The following is a 6,616-nucleotide window of genomic DNA, read 5'->3' as shown; positions in this document are numbered from 1 at the left end:
AGAGAGAAGAGGAAGAAGAAAAGTGGGAGAGATGATGAAGAGTTCCTGGACTCCGCTTCCCACAAACTCGCAACAATAAACTGATTTATTACAACTTCTCCCTCTTTTCTTTCCGTTACACTTAAAGTTGTTTTTCTTGTTTCTGTTTTTCTTGTTTCTCTCACAGGAGAACTCAAATGGATGATAATATGATACTGAGCATATTAGTACGTTTAATACATAATTATTTCGATTATCTGGAATTATAACAATGTGATTGGGCGATGACACATTGATAAATCAAACTGTAAACAATTTAATTACATATATTGTTTAATGTCTGTCGTATTGTACGATGCCGCTCCAAATTCAATCAATATTTTCCTGAATTGGTTTGATCACTGACAGGGACTTTACACTATTTCCATTTGGGGGGCAAACTGGGGCCAAATGGGATTTTAGGGGTTTCAACTATTTAAATAAGGAGCCAGGAAGGTCATCCACTTGTCCATGTCTCTGTCTACTTGTCAACGCGCCCTCAGTCATGGTACTGAATCCTCAATTTTGCTGTGATTTAGAAGGTTTATCGCTCACGTGATGGAGCCGATGTGTATGGAAGTCCATTTCCACCACACACCCAAAAAATTTAGGCCAAAAAACAAATAAAAATATTAGAACCAAAAAAATAAATAAATAAAATAAGGACCCAAAAAAAAATTAGGACCCAAAAAAAAATAATTTAGGACCAGAAAAAGCGCGATATAAATGCAGTCCATCTATCATTCATCCCCATAGGTTTGCGTCTCAATACGCATATGACAATAAACACAATGAATCGATCTGCTTTCATGTGAAGTCACTGAACCAAAACATGAAGCTTTTGATTTTGTTGGTTTATCTACACATTAAACACACAATAACATGTTGGTTATCTTTGGAGGGGCTTGTAGGTGGATTATGTTACCTTAAGGCAGAACCAGGCTAGCTGTTTCACTCTGTTTCCAGTCTTTACGCTAAGCTAAGCTAAGCTAAGCTAAGCTATGCAGCTGCTGGTTGTCTCTTCAAATTTACACACGAGAGTGGAGGCCCATTGATTGCCTTTTCCCCCCGAAGACTATATTAACCACGACGCAGAACTTTACATAACAAAGTAATAGAGGCTCGACTTTGACTTGATGGTAGTTTTTTGGATGTGGCATCGTATAATCACAGCGGTGTCTTCGCCTCTGTGTTGTTGTTTTTTCACCAGACGGCACGAAGTAATAGGAGCACATCTGTCACGAGGTTGCAGGAAAGACTTGAGCTCAGATTCTCTTCTGCACGCTGCGTCTCCTCCCGTAGAGAAGAAACTGAGCTCTTTCCTCTCGGCTCACTCAGGGAGCTGAGCCGGAGACACAAATTACATTGTGGTCTGTGGAACGGTGACAACTCAGGGACTGACTGTCACACTGGGACCATATGAAGGTTTTAGGTGGGCGGGGGCGGGGGGAGAACAGTAAGCGACGCCGAGGGCCTCGACTGCATGTTTGGAAGGATTTTTGTGGCTTGTCAAAGTCATGTGAAATGGTGCTGGAGGAAGTGCTTGTAGGTTGATGAAGGCCTCGCGCAGTTCTGTCAAGAGTCACTTGAGTAACTGAGGTATCGTTTACAGACAGGTTTGGAAAAACATACTTGTTCTGGTGCTTTGGGAGGCCTCTTTGGTCCAAATCGAGCCTTATGAACACGTGTTGAAGCTTCATGCCTTCAATCTCTGTGTTTAGATCAGAGAATACGCATCAGAATCTAATTAACATCCTCAACTGTCTAAATGTTGAACGTCTCCTTGAAGCAGTTTTATCATCAATATAATATAATCAAGATAATGAGCCCAGTCAGCTTGTTATGTGATTACTCCATCTTCTTATTTATTTAAACACACGCATGCTGGGTATGAAGCTCTTCTTGTTTGGACTATCATAAATAACGTTAAGCAAAGATCCAATCCAAGTGTCAACATTGATGAGGGTCTACTTTTGATATGCATCATCATGACTCTTGTAGAGCCTCCCCTGCATATTTTGCAGTGTTTGTGACTGTGCAACTCAAAAGTTATGAGTTTCACCATATTGGTATTTACTGGATACTTTCTGCATGCTGTTTTTGCATGTGTGTATATTGTGTACAAGCCTACAGAGCCCTTAAAAACAGACCAAAAAAAGCCCAGAAACTCCTCTTCCCAGCTTGTTAACGCCGGCTCTGTTTCCTCTGTGGGATGCTGCAGTGGGAGTTTCTTGAGTGCAGCTCTTCACGCCGCCTTCCTGACATTCTTCACGGCCTCAGGCTTCGTGCCCAGCCATTTTGTCTCCTTCGCTCACACGGGGGGCTCCGCCGCGGTGGAGGATCAAGGCACCTTTGGTCATTTGGTCGGCCCTGCCTTCTGGACTTCCTCTTTCCGCACCATGATCTGTCTCTCTCTCTGTGTGTGCGTCGTCCCGGTGGGAACACTGTGGGAGGCAGGGAAATAGTCTGTAAATAGCATGAAGTGTGGTCACCACAGCGCTCCGGCCTGCAGAGCGAGGGCCACCCCATGGGAAAATGTGTGCGAGGAAGACTTAAGAGACACTGAGAGATAATTGGGTTTGATGGTTAGTGGCTGTGGGGTGGAAGTAACGCTCACTTCGCGGAAAGAATGCCATTCCTGATGCACGTCGAATGATGTGTGTGAAAACAAAGGCTGGTATTATGTTTCTAACTGCACAGTGGCTTTAAATATATAGCTGTACTGATTCTAAAACTACCAATAGATATACATCCCAGTGCCTCACATTTTCTATATACATGGTGTAGTAATTATGTGTGTGCACTGACATTTCACCTTGATGACATCATCACAAAGCGACACTTCCTTTCCCTTGAACAGGAAGTCAAGATACTACATATAGTATATCATTTTTTAATGGAAGCTATCAGGTAATTTCATGTTAAACATATATAGAAACTTACGAGTCAAAAACATTTTGTTCTGTGTCCGACAAACAAACTTTAGCGAATGCCTAACGTGGTCGACACAATCAAACGTTAAGCATTGTATAAAGCAGTAGTCTTCTTCCCAACCCGGGGTGAGTGACCCTCTCCAGTGGATCACAAGATAAATATGAGCGGTCAGACAGGCGCTCTGGAGAGGACAGCTGTCTGGCTAGTTAGCAAGCTAGCTTGTCTGCGAGGTTGGTCACGTTAGGAGTGAGGAGTAAGGAGTGAGGAAAGAGGAAAGAGGAGTGAGGCAGAGGGGCAGTAGACCCGTCTCTGCTGTTGGTGCTCGTCTTCTGTCTGCCGGTGTAACGAGAGCATGAAAGCATGGCGGAGATTAAAAGTTAGCTTGCTAACTAGCCAGTCGCTAAATGAGTAAAACAGTGGAGTTCAAGGCCTTTACACTCTGTGAGACCTCGCCTTGGTAGCATAAATGAGACCTAGAATATTAATAAAGTAACACCAGATAACCATAATGCAAAAAAAGAGATTGTTTTTCAATTTAAATAGAATTTTTTTTTATTTTTCAAATACTTTGAGCTCATGTTGTTGTCACACCCGTGTAGTGCCAGCGGCTGAAGAAAGAATCCGCTTAATTGTGGGTTAAAACGTCTCCGTCCAGTGAGGTAAACATAAACATACAGTAGGCAGCAGTGCGGTCAGAGATCTGGCATTTAGAAGAAGAAGAAAAAATAAGAGAATCCATCATTTCCATTTTTGTTTTTGTTTTTAGTAAACAGTTTGATGTTGGTAATGAGGTCGATGGGACGCAAATAAAGTGTGACACAAAGGTGACACAAGACTTTGCGCCGCAAAACACAGAGTCAAACAGCAAACAGACCAGCCGAGAGCATGACGTGAGTCTTTGAAATAAACAATTTAAAAGACATAAAATGCCCCGACGTCGCTGCCGTGACGCATTTTCTCCATGACGGACAACTGAGTTTGTGTTTAACTTCATCCGATAAACAAAAACAGCCATTCAATCTGTGTCTGAGTCACATAAATACCTAAACTAGAGATCATCTTATACGGTGATTTTGAAGAGTACGTTTGTGTACTTTGGCTTGTCAGGTGTTGTCCAAACATTTTTGACTCTTTGCTTATCCAAATTGTATTTATCTGACAAACCCTCAAGCTGCATACACAGGTGTGTGTGTGTGTGTGTGTGTGTGTGTGTGTGTGTGTCATACGTGGCGGCATCTCCCGGCTCGTTCCCGTAAAATCCCACCGCGCGCTCAAACCCAACTAGCATCAGCGGCGCTACGCTTGGTTTATTTCGCCAAAATAAACACAACCCGTTGGATTCAGGTGACTTCATGAATTGTGTTTGGACAACACATCTGTGGTTGCTAACAAACAAAAGAGCAACAGCGCACATCAGCTGCGAACTCAGTCCGAAACTTGAAGAAGCTCATTCCTCAAGAATGCTTCTCATAACCCCGAGGCCGCGATGCAAAAGAAAACAGAACAAATCAATGATCTGCATGCATGCAAGCCCTGGATTTTATTCCCACTTATGTGACTGATTTTTGATGAATTCTTCTTCTTTTTGTGTATATTCAAGGAGCAGCTGTTGAGTTTCCTGCACAGCCAGGAGATCAGAAGAGGCAGTTGAAGGAGAAGTCACTGTGAACCTTCTATAGGCGTCTTCTCACCGAGAGGCAAAGAAAGGAAGAAGGTTATGAAAAGCTGCGTGGTCGCTTTATTACAGTGAGCTGCAGGTTGGTTGGATCAAACCATCCCTCTCTTCACTTTACGTGTGTCACAAAACACATGAGAAGCAACTTGTGGCTGTGAAAGTCTGCAATGGTGCCATTAAGAGCATTGTTACTATCATATAAAATACAAAATGTGCAGGTGTGACTAATCAAAGTACATGTAGAGTAAAAAAATGAACACCTCAGTGCCAAATAGCAACTTTTTCAAGTGTGCATAAAAAAGCCACAGCTGTAACTGGAGGGAGCGCACTAGTGGGCCCTCTTGTGTCCCAATGTAGTACGACACTGTGTCATTTGTAATGGCTTTTTGTTTTGTTTTGTACTTTCTAAAACATTTTAAAACCTAACAAGACAGACCTGTCCATCATCTACCTGCATGTCTTTTATTTTTCAATTTTTTTTTGCAGTGTTTGACTGTTAAAAGCGTCAACATTTTGAGTAACATTTTGAGAAATTTAATCTTATTTCTGTTTTTAGGTTTGTTTTCATTTTTTCCATCTGGACTACAGAGGAAAAATAGCGTCTTGTGCAGTCTCCCTTTATGAAATAAACCATTTGAAAAAAAAGTAGTCATGATTAGTGGAGTGCTTCTGTTTGAAACAAGAAGACAAAGACTGCAGCCACAGAGCTCTCTCTCTCTCTCTCTCTCTCTCTCTCTCTCTCTCTCTCTCTCTCTCTCTCTCTCTCTCTCTCTCTCTCTCTCTCTCTCTCTCTCTGTGGCCCACAAACCTGCAAAGAATGGACGGTTTCAGCAGAACGTCTTCCTCAGCTTGAGCCGTGATTGGCCCAGAGCGAGGGGGTGGAGGTGAACCGGGGGCTGAAGTGGCCCGGGGAGTCCCTCTATAACGAGGGGGGAGATAATGAAGCAACGTGGACAACAGACCGTGTGTGTGTGGGGGGTTACGGAGGGAGAGAAGAGGTGGGTCGCCGCTGGCTCTGCGTGATGCGATGCACATGAAGGCCACTGCATTCACTGGCCGAACTCCCACAAAATGCTGCATCTTTAGTTTGCGAGTAGCTTCATGTCTAAAAAACCTGAACCCACCGACTTATCTCCGTTTCTATACTTGTGCTGCCACCTGACCAGAAGACCCGACACTTTGTCGGTTCATTAGGGAGTTAATAGTTAACCCGAACTCTGTCAGTGTCAGCCGAGGTCATTCGCAGAACAGATGCCGCTCGTGCGCTCTGGCATAGTTTGCAGGTCACATTATCTCATGCCTTCAAATGTGCCCTGTTCCCCCGGGCCGCCTCACTCCCGAACCCTCACCCCTTTCAACCATTTCAGCTCCACCCCAACAGTGAAGAGCCCCCTCACCCTCTTCCCCCTTCGTCCCAGCGGGTTGTCGACCCCTTCCCCCTTTCACCCTCCGCTTCAGCCTTTGGTCCCATTGCGACCGCTCGGACGACCTCAGGTCCGGCCGCAGCCTGCGAGAACTAGTTGTGGCCGCAAAGAGATAAAAGTCACTCAGTATACAGCTGCTGGTCCACGCCTGATGCTCTTCACTTGAATAGTTGGAAGAACTCCGAAGAAACGGGATATGGTGTATATATATTTCACAGAACTGGATTTATGGTGCAACCACACACAAGGTCTAAATCTCAATATAATCCATGTAATCATTTCACGCTTCTTTGGTCCCTTCATTGTGTGTTTTGCATGACATCAGGTCAGCCTGTGGGCTAATGAGCAGCGTTCACTTTGGTGGAAGCTCTCTTCCTAACGGGCTTGTTGAGGTTCGGGGGTCTCCTCCGCCGTGGAGATCTGCTGCCTCACTCAGCACTTCAGTGACACTTGAGCTTTTTCTGCTCTTACACACAAACACACACTTGCAGACATGTGGACAAACGCTCCAAAAAACCCCCCACTTAAAAAAAGAACATTTTGTACATGGACTCCTAAACACCTT

Source organism: Clinocottus analis, unplaced genomic scaffold (genome assembly GCF_023055335.1).
Source record: "Clinocottus analis isolate CAN_PGR_092001 unplaced genomic scaffold, fCliAna1.0.p SCAF_7, whole genome shotgun sequence".
NCBI classification, from domain to species: Eukaryota; Metazoa; Chordata; class Actinopteri; order Perciformes; family Cottidae; genus Clinocottus; species Clinocottus analis.
The sequence above is the reverse complement of the archived record's forward strand: the minus strand, read 5'-3'. Positions refer to the sequence as shown.